Raw genomic sequence first — 20,559 nt, 5'->3', positions numbered from 1 at the left:
GGAGCAAAGGCCGGGATCTGTGAAACGGCAGAGAGCATCGGGAGAACTGCAAAACCCTTCAGTGTGGCTGGAGCACCCAGGGGATAACAGAGTGGACGGGGCAGGAGAGGAAGGTTGGCAAGGGTTTCATTAGTCTGAGTAAATAGACTAATTTATTCCACAGAAAATAGGGAGCCATTGTATGACTTTATGCTGGATCTAAAAATTATAAAATCTCAATTTTCTTCAGTTTATGTTGAATGCAGTAAAGAGGATCATTCAGAAACCAACTAGGAGACTATTTTGGCAGCCAGGCTGGAGTTTGAACTAAGGAGCCAGAAGTAACGAGGAGGTGTGTGGGATGTTCGAGGGCTGGGGTGCAGGGTAGGACTTTGGCGTGAATGACAACGATCTGAGGCCCAGGACCTAATGAAAACTTCTAGGTCCCACCTGCATGATTATAATTTACAGGTTTGGTCTCTGGCCTAGGAATCTTCATTTTATCAAGCATGCCAGAAGATGCTACTGCCGCCTGGCCGAGCACACTGATCTGAGAGTGTAAAGATTCGCCACACAGAAGCATTGATTCTCGAGCTACTACTACGGGGACCTAGGGAATCAGGGGAGTTCTAGGAAAAAGAGACTGTTCGACATTGGGTGAGCTTTCTAGTCTTTGCTAAATTGGCCCCTCACTCTGGTCCAGCTATCTTTGAAAAAGAAAATTGCAATTCAAAGAAAAATTAAAATTAGTACAGGCAACTAAAGTGTCTTTGCACACATATAATATTCTGAACTCATCTAAAACTCATCCAAAACAAATTTATATCTCACCACCCAGAGAAATAACAATATTTCTATGATTAACTCCACACAAAAATGTTATTCTGTCTTCAGAGTATTCTCTCCCTCTCTCGCTCTCTCTCGTCTGTCTACTTAGGAGAGAGATCTCAGTATTGTTCCTTTTATACCATAAACTTCTGTATTTTTCAAAACTCCTATTGTCCTGGTGTGGCTATGCAAAATAAGTGCTTTGTGATGAGGAATCTACAAATACGTCGATTTATTTGCCTATTTTCATCAATGCTGAATATATAATTTGACCATTATGCCAATTCAGGAGAGTGTGGACTAGTCTGTGTTTTGTTGTGCATAACATTTTTAAATGCAAAACACCAGAGTAATAAATTAAACATTTTAATTAAGTGCTGCGGCACACGAATAGTAGACTTCAATGTTACGTGGCTCGGATAACTGGGTATCAAATAATGTCCTTATGAAATATCTACATTCATTACAAGCCTGATAGAACATGGATAGTCCACACCCAATCAATTTTTATGGTGTTCCCCCAACCAGAATTATAAATACTGACTAATAAAATCGCCTACATTTACTGCACAATTGTTTCATGCTAAGTACCAAGGGCTTTGTGTGAAAGAATTCTTTGAATGTTTACAGTGAACTGAAATAGTTGCTGCTATTATTATCCCCATTTTACAGATGAGAAAACTGAGGCTTAGAATAGTTAAGTAAACACAGTCAAGGTCACGTAACAAGTAAAATTAAGGAGAAAGGATTTTTCACTTAGGTCAAGCTGAGTGGACTCTCGAAATTATCCCATATTGTTTCTCAAGTTTTCCATTCTATATAAGCAAAGAAATAGTGAATTTAATGTAATAGAAACTAATGAACAAAATCTAGAGGATGGAAAATTGTACCTCACAATGGATATCTGCAGGAATTGCCAGCTGGGAATTTACCCTACCTCTCTTTTAGTGGAGTGATGATCAATGTTTAACATGCTCATCTTCAGGGATGATTTGTAGCATTTGCCAATTTCTGTGGTGTATATATTCTCACCAACCTGCTACTACTAAAGGTAGAGTTGGAAAGAGACCATGCCCACAGCTGGCTTTCCTGAGCTGCTGAGAGCTGGCTCCACAATACCCCCGTGCCTGTTCTGTCCTAAAGAGCAAGTTTCTCTTGGTCTCTGGACAAGCCCCAGAGACCTTGCACCACGGAGAAGATACTTAGCCCCTTCTGTGGGAGGAACTAGTACACAGGGAAAGGGTGGCGCTCCACTGTCTGCGCCAGAGTGCTGGAATGTACATGCCACCGGGCTATTTTTAATTAAAAAGTGATGACAGCTGAATATATTCCCTGACTCTGCAGCTAATGACTTCCTGACCTAGACCTCACTTGCTAGACCTATTCCTGAAACCAGACCGCATTGGCCCCTGTGGGGCTTCTATTATTGGCTAGCCGTCTCAACAGATGCAGGTCTAGCCGAAGCCGTGTCTGACACAAGCATGCAAATGGGAGATAAAAGGGAAAATTATATACGTTGAAGCACAATCTGCAGGAGGAGAAATGGGCATAAGCAGCTGTCTGGAAGAGAGAACACCAAAGGTCATTGTCGCAGAGGTCCTAAGCAGCACGGGATTAATCCTGTCCAGCCGCCGTTCATTCCTGCACCTTCTGTCTCCTCATTTCTCATATTAAATGTGTCTGTCTGGCTACCCTGTTATGAAGATACTGTGTGTTTTTGTTAAAGCATGTTATTTGAAATCAGATATACTTAAAGAATTATCTGTTTCCGTATCATTTAATCCTCACTGTTATGCTCAGTTTACAGCTAGGGAAACTGAGTCACAAGGACTTACGTGGAAGTTTCTGAATAGAAACCAAAATAGGCTACATTCTAAGGGCTGAGTTCCTTGCCAATGTACTTAGTCTCTCTTCTCTGCCAGCCACTCTCCTCTGCTCTTAACTCACCTGACACCCTCATTTCTCCTTCAAGAGCTTGCCAATGCTACCAGCTCAGCCTAGAAGGACACCCCCTCCCTACTGCCATCCTAAACCTACCCAAATTCCAGCCACTCTTTAAGGCTCTAATCAAGTCCTAACTGTTCTGTAATGTTTTCCCAGGTAGAGTTAGAATCCCATTCATCTTACATGGATTGGCAAGGCACAATTGGCCTTAATTTTGCCTTGCCTCACTTCTTCCCCATTTTATAACTTGTTCAGCTTCTTTCCTGATCTAACATGTAAGTTGTCATGGGCAGAAACCATGTGAAGACCTCCTAATGCTAAGCTCTAGGTAGGTGCTCAAAATGTTTAGAGTTAATTAACAATACCGTGACCATAGCTCTAGTGGTAGAGTGAAGCTCTGAGACTTCTGGAAGTGGAAGGAAGATGTAACATGTTTGAAGGCTTACCACGTGCTAAGCCCTAAGCTAAGCATTTAACACACATGATTTTGTTTAAAACTATATGGTTGATATTGTGACTTCCATTTTACACATTTAAAATAAGGCTCAGAGAGGTGAAGAAATTTGCTACCACCGCATTGTTGGACAGTGACAGGCCAGTCTGTCTCCAAAGCTCACAACCCACCCCCGCTTAGGGCATTGTGCTTAGACCAGTACGTCTGTGAGCCAGGCCCCCTAAACGAGCCCCAGAAGACTGGGATCAGAGCTAGCCCAGAAGGAAACGCCAAATGGTCACTTGGTAATATGTCATGGGTTCTGCTAACGCTGACATTCTGAGAGTTGTTGTTCGTGTTTATCTTGATTCTCTCCTGCTTCTGTTTCATGCCATTTCCTTTGTTTTGTAAGTGGAGAAATAGAAAACAGCTGGCTGCCATTTCCTAGATGACACTTCCTCTTGGACTGAAAAGTGTCTGCGGTATCATCTCAACTTTCTTTCCTGCGGTATAAAATGCAGCGCACGCCCTTAGCCCGAAAGCTGTCCTCGCGGATGGGCTTTCCGACCCAGACAGAGTCAGAGCTGTCAGCAGGGAACGTTAGTGGGAGCCACCAGCAGGACTGGATAATCCACGGACAGATGTTCCTGAATCAAAGATTCATGCTGAAACCAGCCATCCGAGCAAAGAAAGTTCAGGGAGGAAAAAAACAAACAAACAAACAAAAAACGATGTTGAGAACCAGATACCTGCCATCACCACTGGCCTCAAAATAGACTCGGAGCCAGGATATGGGGTGGGGGGAGGTAGAAATGAGGCAAGTAGGCCATGGCAGCTACTAATTTGGGGAAACCAGGGATTGGCAGGCAGCCCCTATCCCCTGGCATCTGGGGAACAAGGGCAGCTGCTCAGGAAACATAAAAACACAGTGGAGACCAGAGGAAGGGAGCCTTTCAAATGAGAATGTTAAATGTTTGGAACCCAGTGGCTAAGCGAGATGTTGCCAAATGTCACACTGAAAACAGGAAAGCTTTCCTGGGCCCTGGACGTGGAGGCCACAGAACAATGAAAGGGGAAGCCTGGAAGGAAAATAAGGACGGCACGGAAACCTGCTCCAGCCTGGTGAAATCCCTTCTGCAGTTTTTACAAGAAGCAAAAGAAACAACGGTCCAGCGTGCGGGCTCGTCCCCCCACGCTGCACCCCCTTCTCAATTCCGTGTTGGGTCAGGAAGCGCCATGGCGTGGCCAGCGCTGCCAGAAGGGATTTCACAAACAAAGCCTGCACCGTATACCTGCAGATCAAAGTTTGCTGTGAGTGACATGTGTGTTGGAGAGGGCAGAGAGAGGAATGCTGCTCCTGCGTTCCATTAAAAAGGGATTATGGGCTGTCTGACCAGGTAAGCAGTGTGAGCTGTGAGCAGAAACTTGTCCTTTGGAAGTGGGACTGCAAAACAAAAGCCTTAAGAGACAGACTCGGCAACTGTCCCCTGCAGCAGGATGGTAGCACGGTGTCTGTGTGTGTGTGTGTGTGCGCGTGTGTACAAGGGCGTGTGCAATATTTTCTGCTGTTGCTAAGATGGTTTCCCCCTTCGCTGCCCTCTTCTCCAATCAAAAGGTAGTGGCTTCTCATTGGCTGCCTGGCTTTATCGAATGACCATGACGAGCTGGAATTGAGCCCACCCCATTGGTTTGTTCCTATGGCCCATTGTCAGGGGAGAGCAAATCAGACACCTAATCAATATTTTGTGAAGTGGCACTAGACTCTCAGCTAAATTTGCATTAAATTTCTCCCTGTCTGTGCCTTTGCACTCAGATAAGCAACATATTAACTTCAGGGACAGAGAAAGAAGCAAGCAATCAAACACTGCCACTTTGGGTGTATTCCTGAGTCTAGGCAAAAATCTTGGAATGCCAAATATGTCACAGAGGAATTAGCTATAAACAAAACGCAAACCTGCTGGCAGACACATATTTAATAGGGCCAGATTAGTGATGGCCCTTCTAGATGAAAGCCTTGAATTCATCCCCCTTCCCTCCTTCTCTTCCTCCCTCCCTTCCTTCTTCCCTTCCTTCCTATATTCATGAAACAAATATTTATTGAACACCTACTTGAGTCAGCTTTTATGCTAGCTCTGGATACATCACTGTGCCAGGCAAGAAATGTTTCCATCCTGGGCCAGACTACAGCAAAGCAGGGTACTAGACAGTGGGAGTTCATCACATTTCAAACTACCTGGCTCTCGAAAAAGAAAAAAGGGAGCTCTGATCATCATCCGTGGAATGAAATGAAACCGAGATTCCGCAGATGACTGTGTGACACGGATGATTTGTGGACATGGATTCTAAATGGAAAATTGGTCTAGTAACCAGGGTTTCCTAGATTCTACATAAATCTCAGCTAACATGCATAGGGAGTGGTCCTGATGAAGAGGAGGAATTGAGTGTGAATGTGTTTCCCTTCTTTCACAGAGAAAACAGAAGCGACCAGGAAAGATTCCCCAAGCCCTGTCCCTGCCTCCGCTTCACATCAGCCTGTGTCTGCGCCTCATCCTCTGCGCCCTTCCCTGTTGTGAGCAACGAGGGTGTGTTTCTAGCACAACCAGCCACTTGCACACTAGCCTCACTCCATTTGCAGGCTCAAGAACCTCCCACCAACCTCACCTTAGTCTTTTACATCAACAGATTTTCAAATTTCCCCTGTCTTCTGGTCACTTTCACAATCGTTTAAAAATGCTGCCATATCCCCTCATCTTAGAAAATAAAGGTGATGATGAAAACAAAGCCTCAGCTCTCTGTAGATCCCAGGCTGATGTTCAGCAGGCACACAGGGCACTGCCATGGTGAGTGCTAAAATATTGAAATCCTTCCGGATTTGCTGGGAAACACTGCTCCCTGAGTCTGTCAAGTGGCCTCCACACCCAAGCCTTTTGGGCCTAGCCTGTCCCCTGGGACCTCCTGGACATTCCATAACCAGCAACCACAGGATTAATGCCTAGATCCAAAGGGCCCCCCAAGATCTGCTGAGGTCCTGCAGCCAGCATCCCTGTGGTTCACTGATACCCCGACAGTGATTCTGATACCGTCCCTGCCTATACCCCACATTTTCTTCTAGGCATTCCCCTCCTTGCCTCTCTCTTCCTCCTCTTCAGAGTAAAACCCTAGAAAGAGTTGTCTTTTCTCACTGTCTCTACTTCTCTTCCTCTTCCCCTTTGAATCTGCTCCAATCAGGTCACCTTTCCTCTCCAGCGTCACAGCTTTGCTCAGGATTATCAAGCAACCTCCATCTTTCAAACTTCAAAGACCAATTCTTGGTCTCCATCTTATTTGGCTTTTTAGTGGCATTTGACACAGTTGATGATGTCCTTTTAACATCTTTGCTTCTTCACTTTCTTTCTCCCTGAGACCACTCTCTCTTGGTTCTTCTTCCCATCAATGTCTGCCTTCTGCCCCTCTCCACTGGCTCCTCATCTTCCCGGCTTCCAACACTGAAGTACTCTAGGGCTTGGTCTCTGCAACCTCACCGTCTTTTCTACCTGCATTCACTGTCTGGGTGATCTCTCCCAGTCCCATGACATTGAAGACCTTCTATACTCCAATGATTGTCAAATGTTTGTTTCCTGCACCAACATTTACCCTGAATTCTAGACTCCCGAGTCCAATCATCTCTCTGTACCTTCACTTCTCAGATTTAAGTTGCACATCTGTACATCTCAGATTTAAGTTGCACGGTGCTGTATCCTTGGTCTTCCCCTCAGGACTTCTCCTCCCTACCCTCTGTCTTCTCCATTTCAGTAACAGGCAGCATCATTCTTCCTATTGCTTGGGCCAAAATCCTAAGACTCAGCCTTGACTCCTCTCTTTTCCTCACATCACATCATGAGCTCCCAGCAAATCCTGAAGCTTTACCTTTAAGTCAGATGCAGAATCTCACCACTTATCATCACTTTGCACTATACCCATTTAAGTCCAAACCACTCTCCCATTTCTCCTTTATCAGTGCAATGACCATCTAAAGGTCATCCCTGCCTTCATCCACTTAACAACTCTTCTCTGTCTACAGGCTGAATAAATCTCTTCAAGTCAAATTAGTTCACTTTACTTCTCTGGTCAAAATTTTCAAATGCTTCTATCTCGTCCAGAATAAAATCTAAAGTCTATACACTTCTTCTGGGTGTTTCTATACCCAGACATAGAAAGGAGCCCATGGTTTTTTAGCCAAGTCCCAGCTTTACTCTATTGTGTGACCATCTTGCAAATATGTTAGCAAGATGGAAGTTATTAAGCACCGGAAGACTGGATAAATATGTGGATGTTTTATTATGAAAACATAAAATTAATAAACAAAAAAAACAGTGTGACCAACTTAGATCTTAATGAGGGTCAGCTATGAAATTCAACTGTTTTAAAAAGGGCATTATATTTTCTTAATAAGTATTTTTTGAATTTCAGATAAATATGAACATATAATGATTAGGTTACATTGTTTGCATCTGTTAAACGTAGTTCAAGTTGCAGCTGAGCCCTTCATCAAGGGAGATGTTCTATATACCCTTACATGTGCCCATGAGGTGAGAGTTTGCCAATCTCCCTCCCTTCTCTCCTCTCCCCTTTCCCTTCTCCTCCCACCCCTCACTTGAATTTAATTGTTTTTCTCTCATGTAGGGTTATAATGATTTATCTCTTGATTTCATATTAGTATTGCATACAGTGGATACTTGCTTTTCCATTCTTGTGATACTTAACTAAGAAGAATGTTTTTCAACTCCATCCATGTAAATATAAAAGATGTAAAGTCTCCATCTTTTATGGCAGAATAGTATTTCATGGTATACATATACCACTGTTTGTTAATTCATTCATGAATTGATGAATACTTGGGTTGATTCCACATCTTGGAGATTCTGAATTGAGCTGCAATGAACATTCTAGTGCAAATATCCTTATGGTAAAATGATTTTTTTCTCCTGAGTAGATACCTTGTAATGGGATTGAGGGATCATATGGAAGGTTTACTTTAGATCTTTGAGTTTTCTCTGTACTTGTTTTTTAGAGGCTGTTTTAGTTTGCAGTCTCAGCAGCAGCGTAAAAGTGTTCCCTTCTTTCCACATCCACACCAGCATCTAGAGCTTAAGAACTTTGGGATATGGGCTATTCTCACTGGAGTTAGAAGATATCTCAGGGTAATTTTGATTTGCATTTCTCTGATGATTAGGGACAGTGAGCAGTTTTTCATGTGTTTTTTGGCCATTCATCTTTCTTCTTGGGAGAAGGTTCTGTTTATATCTCTTTTCCATTTATAAATAGAATTGTTTGGTCTTTTGTGTTGATTAGTTTAAGTTATCTAAACTTTAGTTGTTAACTCTTTGTCAGATTTGTAGCATGCAAATATCTTCTTCCATTCTGAATGTTGTCTGTATGCTTTAGTTGTTATACCCTTAGTTGTACAGAAACTTTTTAAGTTTGATCATGTTCCATTTATTTATTTTTGGTGTTGCTGCAATTGCCAATGGGGTCTTCATAAAATCTTTTCCCAAACCAATATTATTAGGAAGTTTTCCCACACTTTATTCTAGAATTTTTATTATTTAGCATCTTAAATTTAAATCCTTTATCCAGTGAGAGTCAATTTTTGCAAGTGGTGAGAGGTGTGGGTCCGGTTTCAGTCTTCTACATGTGGCTCACCAGTTCTCCCAGCACCACTTGTTAAGTAGGGATTCTTTTCCCCAGTGTATGCTTCATTAAGTTTATCAAAGATCAAATGATGATAGGTAACTAGGTTTACCTCTAGATTCTCTATTCTATACCATTGATCTAAGTCTCTATTTTTGTGCTGGTACCATGCTATTTTTATAAAGTTGTTTTACACACAACTTTAGCACAAATGGGCTTAACAGACTTAATACTTTTTGTCTTCACTGACATCATAACCTGACATTAAATCATATCTGACTTTCAATTTTTATAATGATCACTCAAAATACCTGTTGAATAAGTGAAAGCTTAGGAAATAGACTACCTGTTTTGTACCTGTAATGATGATGATGATAACCATGAACTGAATATTACTATTTAAGGCATAGTATTTTGCATATTCAAATTACATGTTGTCCCCAACAGCTTTATCTCCACTTCAAAGCTACAGACACAGTTCCATGTCTCAGAAAAGTTTGAATGCCTTTCTCAAGGAATTAAAGTAAGTAACACAAATTTAAACAATGGTCTGCATGGTGACAATGCTTTTGCCATAGCCATATCATGCTGGGCCACTGTAGATCTGTAAAGCTTTTGACTTGATAATGGTGTCATCATTATTATCTCAAGATACTCTAAACATTACTGAAAAGTGAAAGCCTGATACTTCTATCCTTGGTCTATGGGAGGACATGCCAGGCTCCAGAGAGGGTCAAGGTCAGGCAAGGAGAAGACAACCCTAGTTATCTGCTCTCCTCCCAGGATGTCTCCCTTAGTGTCTCTGATATACTTACCTGAGTGAGTAAATTGGACCTATTTACCCTTTAGGTTCCAGAACAGAGTTTCTAGAATCTATAACCTCACAGTTTTTATAGTTTACAAATCACCTTTCGCATATACTGTGCTTTAAAATGCCAATTCCCTATCTTAAGGATCACAACCCTGCTTTCTAGAGAGACTCTCAAGCTCAAGGTAAGGTGCATTCAATTCACTCATCTTCTGATGTCAAATTTCAATCAAGTATGTGCCTGTATTATGAAAAAATTCTTAAAGGGTGCACATGCACTTGTATATTTCTGACATAATTCAGTGAAGAACAATATTAAGTGTGATGGAAAATCTCATCGATTTCATCATTTTTTTGAGAATCTCCTATTAACTAATCACTTACCCCTTATTTGCACCAGAATTGCTCCCTGTTGTCAGTAGTCTCTGTCAAATAATTCTTCTGTGGTCCAAGGAAGAGCCAAAGAAGAGAAATCTATAGAAGAAACAGAACAACAGAATGAGTATGTATCCTCTATCAAAAAAAGACTGATCTTCTAAGACAGGTAAATATGAGGTCCCAGGCAGTCAAGCGAATCAGGGTGGAAGTATAGCTATTAGGAGATGCAAAACTTCACTTCAGTTCTCCAAAGACATAAATCACAAGTTCACAGAAAGTTCTACAATGGTATTAACAATTGGGTGAATAAATAAATGGTCATTCAGTCATTCAACACACACATCTGCTGTTTTCAGTGTTACAAATGAGAATCTTTTGTAAAGCTCTCCATTGTGTGTACAAATTGTATATAAACAGGCACTTTGTTTTATTTTGAGAAAGAGTCTCACTTTCTCATCCTCAATAGAGTGCCATGGTGCCACAGCTCATAGGAACCTCAAACTCTTGGGCTTAAGCAATTCTCTTGCCTCAGCCTCCCAAGTAGCTGGGACTATAGATGTCCACCACAATACCTGCCTATTTTTTGGTTGTAGTTGTCATTTTTGTTTAGCAGGCCTGGGCTGGGTTTGAACCTGCCATCCCCAGCGTATGTGGCCAGCACCCTACCCACTGAACTAAGGGCAGTTTGATTGAGTTTGCTCCTGGAGGCATTCGCACTTGGGTCCCTGCACATCCCACTGAAGGAAACTGACCCATGGACAACTAGGACTAGAGAAATAATAGTATATGGACCCTGTCCTTTTCATACAGTCCACAGAAAGACTTTTAACACATATAAAGACACGATGGTGACTAATGAAACAGGGAAACCTTTTCCAAATGAATTGCTGAGATTACAGGCAACTTGAAAACTTTGGGAAAAGATAACCCCAGTGTTGCAGGAACTAAGTAACCCCAGCTAGTATTCCAGGGACTTAAATAAGTACATTTTTGTAAAGTGTAGTGATTCTGTTTGGTTTAGTAAAACTGGTCTTGCAGCTGATTTTTCAGAGATCACTTTCCTTAAGATGAGGTATACCTTTGAGATACAATAGTCAGATTCTGTCACATTTTTAGTTAACTATCGTTCTAAGTATTTTCCATGTGGTCATAACATTTCTGTGGGTAACACTAGAGTTACCTGTTCTTTGGCAGTGGCAGCAGGGATCTTATTCTCCAGCATTTTATCTTTGCTGAGTGGATTCTTGTACAAAGTCCCCACCCAACATTAGTGGTCTCACAAATGGGAACACTCTGTGGACTGGGGAAAGGTGATTGATTTTAACACAAAGAACCGTAGTCGTGTCAATACCAATTCATGTGATCCTCAGTAAAGAGAGGCTGGCTAGCTTGTCCTGCCCCTCTTGACACCTGCAGGAAACCTGGCTCCTCATTTCTCAGAGACAGAAAAGACCAAGAAAGACAAAGCGGCTGCTCCACAGTCTTAGAACCAACTATTGCAGAGCTGGAACTCAGTTCCTGATTCCCAAGATAGCACTTTCCTTGTCCCAGACGCCTCTCCCTTTCAGAGCCTACTGCAGCCCTCTTGCAGCAAAATTTCCTCTCTATTTCAGGCAGCCAGAACAGGCCAGGTTGGGTCTGAGCCACCCAAAGCCATTTGTCAGCGCCAGTCTCCCACTAGGCAGTGCCAACCCCAGCATCTGGTCCTGATCCCTAGCACTTAAGATCTCCTAATTAAAGAGTTGACGTATGTAAACAAACGGTAACTTAAGCCCAGCATGGTCAAGAGCAAAGTCCCAAGGTGGGTGAGTGCTAACTCACAAGGTTAGAAGGGGCCAGTTTATAGATTTCCAGTCTTCTTTGTCTCTGGTGACAGTTACATAAATATTGCAATTGCTACAGACAGCCTTTTGGGTTTTTTCCCCTACAGAATTGCTGAAATAATACTTTTATTTGCATCACCACTGGGGATTTGAAGTAGGGATTAAGTATCCATTGTGATAACTGTTAGTAAATACATTTGACATTGGAGAATCTCTCCTTCACTTCTAGACATCTGGTTGGCTACCAAATCTTTTGATTTTGCCTTCTAAATGATTATTTACTGAGTCCTCCCTTTCATCTCCACTGCCCTGCCTTAGAGCAGGCCCTGATCATCTAGAAGGTGGGCTTGAACTACAGTTGAAACTTGTTTTCAATTGCATAACTGGCTTCCCAATGTCATGTTTTGTTCCCATCCAGTGCATCCCCCAACCTCTCAAAGGCAAGTCTAATCAGATCATCATCTTGTTTAAAGTACTCCAATGATACACGTATCTGATAAGGTCAGTATGTCCAAATATGTCAAGCAAGGTCTTCAGTTGTCCTTTTGTCTACCTGCCCAATCCCATTTCTTCCACTTTCTTATTTTATTCCAATCTGCCAATGCACATGCTCCATGTCTCCCCCTTTGTCTGGGTTGCCTCTTTGCTGGAAATACTCTTTTTCCTTTCTCTCCCAGTTAAACCTCTTCTTTTAAGAGTATGTCATTCCTTTTATCACCTCTGTAAAGCAGTTTGCCTTGACCCTCTACCAGTAAAGTAGCTTCAGTCATCCTCAGAGCCTACCCACACTTCACACTTCTCTGTTAGCAATGCTTTCACCATGCACCAATGCTGTTGTGTTTGTAATGGCGTCTCTGTCTTGGCACTAGCTCTTGAGATCTTGGGGCCAGGAACCACATCATCTCTTTCTTTTGTATCTTGAGTATCAAATACCATTTGATACCATTGCTAACATAGAGTAGGCACTTAAATCAGCAGTCCTTAACCTCTTTGGCACCAGAGATCGATTTCATGGTAGACAACTTTTCCATGAATAGGTGAAGGGGGGAGATCAAATTCTCGTAAGAAGTGTGCAATCTAGATCCCTTGAAATCATAGTTTACAGTAGGGTTCATGCTCCCCTAACAATCTAATGTTGCCATTGATGTGATAGGAGGCTGAGCTCACACAGTGATCAAGGGAGCAGCTTTACTTGCTCTCTCTCTGCTCCCCTCATGGTTTGTGGCCCAGTTCCTAACAGGCCACAGACCAGTACTGGTCCGCAGATCAAGGGTTAAGGACTGCAAAGTTAAATAGCTAAATGAATACAGTCACTGTGCAAAATCTCCATCATGTCACTTCTGGGAACTATAAAAAATACACAGCCATCATAGATGTAGGGGAAATATTTTCAGATGATTAATTTTTTAATGCATCCAATAATTGATATGAAGGAGTTGAACTGACATTAAGAATAAAAATTTCTTATGTGAGCTGTGCCACTATCCAACAGAGAAACAATCTACCTCTAATCATTTATTAAATACTTGATCACCTGTGACACCCAAGCCATGCCTTCTAGGGACTGAGGGTCTAAGATATGGACACCAGCCACTCTTCCACGTGGTCCTAGAGTTCTTTCCCTTGGGACTTGATGGTGTCATCAAAAGGGAAGAAAGAGAAGCGTCAGCTCAGTTGGAGCAAACAGCTCTAGAAATTGGGTTTCAGTTTCTGCTCCTCCCCAGCCCCACCCTGAGGGTCACCAAACCCTCTGCTTCAAGTTCATCTCAAGGGTCTCCAAGTTCTTTCTCAAAGGGCAAACCACACTTCTACTCCTCTCACCTCACTTTCCCATGCCCTGTTCCTGAGACCTGCAACCCACCTCATATCTAAGTTGCTATTGATGAAAACAGTAATCATAATAAGGATGTCATTTCACGTTAATATCTCACAATGTGCCAGGTACCATTCTGGGTATGTACGTGTATTTATAAGTGTATTACTCATGATGAACTACTTTCTAGGTACTGAGTTATCCACATTTTAAAGATAAGAAAATGAGGTACATATAAGTTTCTGTATGCTTCTTGGTTTCTTATCACTGTGTTGTGTCTAATTACTTCAGACTCCAGGCCACTGACTACCATGGGTTGCCTTACCCTTTAGATGTTATGCCCTGAACATGTGCAGTTCATTTTGCATCCGCCAGCCCCATGCTCTGTGCCCCATGCCACCTACCAGGCCAGCCATCCTATTACAGACTCACCTGCTTATTCCAGCCTTGTCCTGAATAGGAAAGGAAAAGATAACTTAAGCTCATTTGTTCTCTATTCTATTTAATATGGATGGTTTACTAGTGCTGATGGAAAGAATTAAACTCGGAGTATGTAATATGAGTAAAAGGCCTAGTGGTGATAGACAGCCACACTATATAATACCCAAAGTAGGGTTAGAGAAAAGACAAGGGACTATTTTAAAGAATGTGGCATTCTGTAGAATTCTCTTAGACATACAGGCTCCATAAACTCTCTCTGTAATAAAACACAGGATGTCCATTAACAAACTGAAGTATCTACACAGAACTGGAAACAAACCATCACTGCTCCATTGCCTGGGAGAGAGAATCTGTGGAAACACCAGACTCAGGATTTTATTTGTCCCTAATGGGCCTTTTTGATGAACTGCACACTCAATCACTCTCACATTTGCATAGTTCAGATAATAACAGTTCTCTGTTTCATTCTCAGTGTTGAGGTCAACGTCAGGAAAAGCTGTTTTAGCAACGATTCCCTTTTTCAGTCAGTTCTGAGATCAGGTAGGACAGATGTCTTAGGAAAGTGGGAACTGAAACCATCTCCTGTGCTGGGCTTGGGATTCTGAAGCAGAATACATTTCCAGAAACGCTTGTGGTTATATTAAGATAGGAGGGCATAGCAGTGTCCTCTGGGGGGACTTTGAGACATACAGATTAGATTTCATTGCCCTACTCCGTTTCTCTAAATTAGAATTTTCCAGATACAACCTAAGTATATTTATATACGAATTCTGACAATTAAGTCTGCAAACTCATCCTAGAAAAAAATGGTACATACCTCATTGCTGAACATCACTATGGTCACCTTCTAAGTACCCTATTTGGAAGCTGTGCACCAACACCTAGTCCTCCTTTCAAAGCAATTTTAGAACTCTTTTTCTGGAATGGCCATCAAAACTGTTGTTGTATTACCCTTGATTACCTAAAGGTCATCAAAATGTTTTCTTTTCAATATTTCCTTTATCTTTGAGTAAAGAAAAAAGTCACTGGGGGCCAGATCAAGTTAGTAGGGAGGATGTTCTAATACAGTTATTTATTTACTGGCTAAAAACTCCCTCATAGACAATGCCATGTGAGCTGGTGCATAGTTGTGATCCAAGAGCCATGAGTTGTTGGCCAAAATTTTCAGTTAAGATTTTCCTGATTGTTTCTCCATCTATGTTTACTTTGTCTGCTGTGCTTCTCATAGTTAGCCCATGGTTTTGACCAGGGGTCCTCAAACTTTTTAAACAGGGGCCAGTTCACTGTCCCTCAGACCATTGGAGGGCTGGACTGCAGGCCCTGGTATGAGTCAGCTGCTAAGCAGGACAGGCAGCAGCAGCAAAACACCTGGCAGGCCAGATAAATGTCCTAGATGGGCTGCATGTGGCCCACGGGCTGTAGTTTGAGGACGCCCAGTTTTGACTCACAATTTAATAAATTTTTGCAATGTTTCCATTAGTTCTGCTCATTACTGGCCATCCTGATCTCTCTTCATCAGTGATGCTTTCTCTTTCCTCAGACAAAAACATTTAATCCATTTGTACACTGCCATTTTCTTCATGGCCTTATCCCTATTAAACTTGGACTAACATGTCCCTGATTTCACTTCCATTCTTGCCAAGAAACTTACAACTTATTAACAAGAAACTTACAACTGTTTGTTCATAGCTTAATTAAAGCTATGACAGTCTCACAATGGCACACAAAAACACACAATGACATAAATGAACACCACCCAACAAGACACCATCACATGTCAATATGAACACAGCTGTGGACACTGATACACCAAGGTTATGAAACCTTACCAAGTTGTTTGTACAGTGCTGCCAATAAAAGCTAACAGTGGCGAGTTTGCAAACTTAATTGTCAGACTACAATTAAGCCAGAACATATGTCACTAAGAAATACTTCTAGAATAATCATCTTTGAAGAGCAAGAATGCTAATGACATAAATGTTCAGCTCCAATAATATCAGGAAACGCAGATGAGATACTGATAAACTAAACCAAAGAATTAGGGACACAGGGAGTGTTCTTAAATATACAACAGTTCCAATCATGTTGAAATGGGTCCTGCAAATCCTCATAAGTAATGACTGCTCCTCAAAGATATCTAATTTTTAAAAAGAGGGGACAACTGAACATTTAACTGGCCCCCACCTAAGGGAAACATGTATTAAAAGTTGCTAACTAAGAAGAGATTAGTTAGAAATTAGGAGTATGAATATGAGTTTTAGAGAAGATTCTTGGCAAGATTTCTTTATTATAGTCCATTGATTGTCTGGTATATATAACTAGTCATATAATTTTGACCATCACTTTAAGAAGAACACATTCAACTACCTACTCTATTAAAAAAAAAACCAATCAATCTTTGGACTGTAAGTGTCCAAGGCCACTCTGGGGAATTTTCAAAAGTCACCACATTGATCAGATTTTTCTTCCCATTGCCTGTCAAATTCTGCCCGACTGTCAGTGACAGTAGAGGAATGAATTGGGGACATCCTCTAAGACAAAGCTCTGGTCATGTGATGGATTATGCATGTCTTACACATGCAGGCCCCACACAGAACTGCAGGAGCTCTGGGTCCTTTTTAACCAAGACAGGTCATAAAAAGAAATGAAAAGATGTCTTCTGGAGGCTTAATTAAGGAAGTTAATTCTAGGCCCCATCATAGGCCCATTAACCTTTCTCTGTTCCTAAAATATCTTATGTAATGTCAAAAAGAAGCAAAGATGGGGAAAGGAGCAGTGTAATTAAACCTACTTAACCTTAAAATGGAAATGTGTCAGGGGAGAGAAGCAATTGGTATGAAACTCCTAACCTGTATTTATGACCCCCAGTCCCAGAACCCATATGCCTCATCTCTCTGTGCTCTTTTCACATTTTCCCTGCTATGGTGTTGGCCAATCTGGCTGGCTAATTTACTTAGCCTGTCTGACCTGAACCATGAGAAGACATTTCTGAAAATGCTGGAAAGGCAGCACTATCCTGGTACAGGCAACAAATAAATTGCTGGTTTCTATAAAGATTTCTTGCCACACAGAATATTTCTAATGCTTTTCAAGAAGATGTTATCCCTGACCCCAGGAACACCTGGGCACTGACCTCCCTGTCCCCCATCCTGTGAGAATGTGACCTGGCTGCAGCCGAGCTTGGTGCAAGACCCAGAAGAACCTGATGGATGCATTTTCTTCAATGAAAGGATGTCATTAAAATGCAGATTCTTCCAGAATGATAATGTAAGGCTGAGTATGAAAGGGCAAGGGCATAGCAAAAATCTGGCCGCCTTTCAACTCCAGTAGAACCTTGTGAAGGGAGTGTTACCAGCAGGCTCCTGCCCTGGGAGCCAGCGCGGAGCTGGGGAACCATCTGGTGGCAGTGGTTTCTGTTCTGCTCAGTCACCTCCTTTCTTCTAAGTTCTGTGTCCCGGGCTGTATCAGTTAGGATGGGGGAGCATTCTCCACCAATCCAAAACCTATCAGAAATGCTGCAAGTTCACAAAATTAACATAAGCAATCAGGGCTCTATTAAATGTGAGTAGATTTTGCACACTGCAGATTATTCATGATGACTTTGTATTCCCCAGTGGCCTCTCAGTGCAACCTCTAATATTAGGGTTGACATAAAATACAGAACACCTGTATTCTTATCTGCTAAATCAGGCAACCCTACCTGATGTTTGATGGGTAATCATCCCCAATTGCCATAAAACAGAGAGAACTTGGAACTAGCCCTACAGCCTCATTTTACATATGAGAAAGCAGAGATCTAGAGCTTCCCCCTGCCCTGACAGGCGTGGAAGGGCTGCTTGTTCTTGAGTCTCCCAGCTAAGTAGAGACCCAGATCCATCTAGGTTTCTACTCATCTTCGCTCCTGTTACTCATGCTGCTTCTCTAATATATGTGCAATTTGTGTACTGCTGTGGTTTTACTTAACCAGGGTGTCCAACAATCTGAGATTTTTTTGAGCATTGCCCTGCTAAATTCCCGTGGTAAATGCTGTGCATAGACAAAAAGAAGCAACATTATCTGCCCTGACCCTTATGGTGTTGGTTGGTATAAGTGCTAAAGAAAATAAAAATTAAAAAAAATTAATACTGGTAAAGGCCAAAAGAGAATATCTTCAAAACCAAACACAAAGATGTTCCTTTTGTGTACTATAGAAATGACATGGGTCATTGTACCCCTCCATCCATGTTAATAATACTCTATACTGGTATTGCAGGCAAAGCCACAGACACAGTGTGGCCTCCATCTATCATTAGATCACACAGCTCCATAAAATCAGCTGTGAAAAATTACTCCACTTCCCATCTAAATGTGATTGGAACATGCCTCATACCATTAGTCATACTATAGTAATACTATCCCTCCAGAATCTTCCTTTATGAACTTTTTCCAGGAGAAGACATGGTATAAAAATCCAGAATATATGAGTCTCTCACTCACTTATGAAGTCCTAGATGGCAGAAGCCTTGGCTATAATCAAGAAAAACTGGTTCCTCTCTCCCCACCCCATGCTGTGTGAACCCCATGGGTGTTAGTACCTTTCTTATTTGCAGTAATATTTCTTCAGGTCTTTCTCAGAAATTACTGATATTAAACCTGTTTGTAAAATATAGTCTTAGGCTTTTAAATAACATAGCAATAGAAACGAACCTAATCTACAGCTTTTATAATGCTCTATTTTATTTTATTTTTTAATTTTTTTTGGCAAAATCTCACTGTGTCTCCTAGGCTAGGGCAATTCACTGTAACCCCAAACTCCTATGCTCAAGTAATTGTATTGCCTCAGCCTTCCAGGTAGCTGGAATTATAGCATGAACTACCATGCCCAGCACAATGCTGATATTAGTCCACTTAGAAATTCTGCTTTTATTCATAGATTTAAATAAAGAATGCATATTTTTAGTCTGGGCACAGTGGTTCACACCTATAATCCTAGCACTCTGGGAGGCTGAGGCAGGAGGACTACTTGAGGTCAAGAGCTTGAGACTGACTCTATTAAAAATAGAAAAATTATGGCTCAGCACCCATAGCACAGTGATTAGGGCACTGGTCACATGCAACAGGGCTAGTTGGTTTGAACAACAATGACAACAATAATAAAAAAAAACAGTCAGGCCTAGTGGTGGGTGTCTGTAGTCCCAGCTACTAGGAGGCTGAGGCAAAAGAATTACTTAAGCCCAAGAGTTTGAGGTTGTGAGTTGTGATGCCACAGCACTCTACTGAGGGCAACATAATGAGACTCTGTCTCAAAAAAAAGAAAAATCGAAAAATTAGCCAGGTGTGGTGGCACTTGCCCATAGTTACCTATAGGCCTACATAATTGAGAGGCTGAGGCAGGAGCTTGAGGTTGCTGTGAGACTGAGGTCATGGTACTCTAGCTAGGCAATAGAGTAACACTCTAACTAAAAAAAAAAGAAAAAGAAAAATTCATATTTTCAGATGATCCCTGTTACAGATCGAATTGTGTCTTCCATCTCCAAATTCATGTTAAAGCCCTAACCCCCAATGATGGGACCTTTAACAAGGTAATTAAAGTTAAATGAAGTTATCATGGTGATGTCCTAATCCAATAGGTGTGGCGTGGTGTCCTTTTAAGAAGGAAAAGAAACAACAAAGATGTGTGTGCATAGAGGGAAACCTATATGAAGACATAGTGATTGGGTGGCCATCTGCAAGCCAAGAAGAGAGACCTCACAGGAATACAACCCTACCAGCACCTTGATCTTGGACTTCCAGCCTCCAGAAAATTCAATTCAATTTTTCATTGCGAAAAATGAAATTCTGTTTATGCCATCCATTTCTGTGCATCTTTATGGCAGCTCTAAGAGGCTAATAAGAGGTGAGTAATGATTAACTTCACCCATTCATTCATTCAAATGTTCATTCGCCGATGTTGTTCTATATGCATGGGCGTATTCCTGCCATTGAGGATAGGATGGGTCATATGACAGTCTCTTAGCTCATGTGTGCCTTGCTTTCTAGAGAATTCAGTCAAAAATAACATAGACAATAAAATAATTTCACAGAATGGTAAGTGCCACAAAGAAATTTAAACAGTGTAATATGATAGTGACTGTGGGTGACAGTGTCTGTGCAAGTGGGTAGAGGAAGGAAGTCTTTGGGAAAAGGTGGCATTTGAGGCTGAGTCCTGAATGGTAAGAAGTAAATCATCCTAGCAGGTGCCAGGGGTGGGCAGGAGAGCATTCCTGGGAGAGCATTTGGCCCAGAAACCTTACAGAAGCAATGACCTCAGCACTTTCAAGGAATAGAAGGGCTGGAGTGGCTGTAGGACCAGAGCAAAGTGGAAAGAGGTACATGATTAGGTTCGAAAAGTGAGCTGGAGCCAAATCATTTACGAACTTCCAGGCCATGGTCAGGGCTGTGCAGGTTTCCAAATGCAATGGGA

General features: G+C 41.8%; 1 long non-coding RNA gene across 2 annotated transcripts in view; it reads right to left on the bottom strand.

Annotated features, from left to right (window-relative positions):
- Positions 1–20,559, bottom strand: part of LOC111727477 — a 174,728-nt gene that overhangs the window by 42,060 nt on the left and 112,109 nt on the right. For both annotated transcript variants that reach the window (XR_002775032.1, XR_002775033.1), the window contains exon 3: positions 10,047–10,136. This is a non-coding gene — a long non-coding RNA (uncharacterized LOC111727477). The remainder of the gene's footprint in view (positions 1–10,046; positions 10,137–20,559) is intronic.

The sequence above is a fragment of the Otolemur garnettii genome, unplaced genomic scaffold (assembly GCF_000181295.1).
Source record: "Otolemur garnettii isolate 467f Iridium unplaced genomic scaffold, OtoGar3 scaffold00108, whole genome shotgun sequence".
In the NCBI taxonomy this organism is placed as follows: Eukaryota; Metazoa; Chordata; class Mammalia; order Primates; family Galagidae; genus Otolemur; species Otolemur garnettii.
Note: the sequence above shows the minus strand (reverse complement) of the source record. Positions and strands in the feature narration are given on the sequence as shown.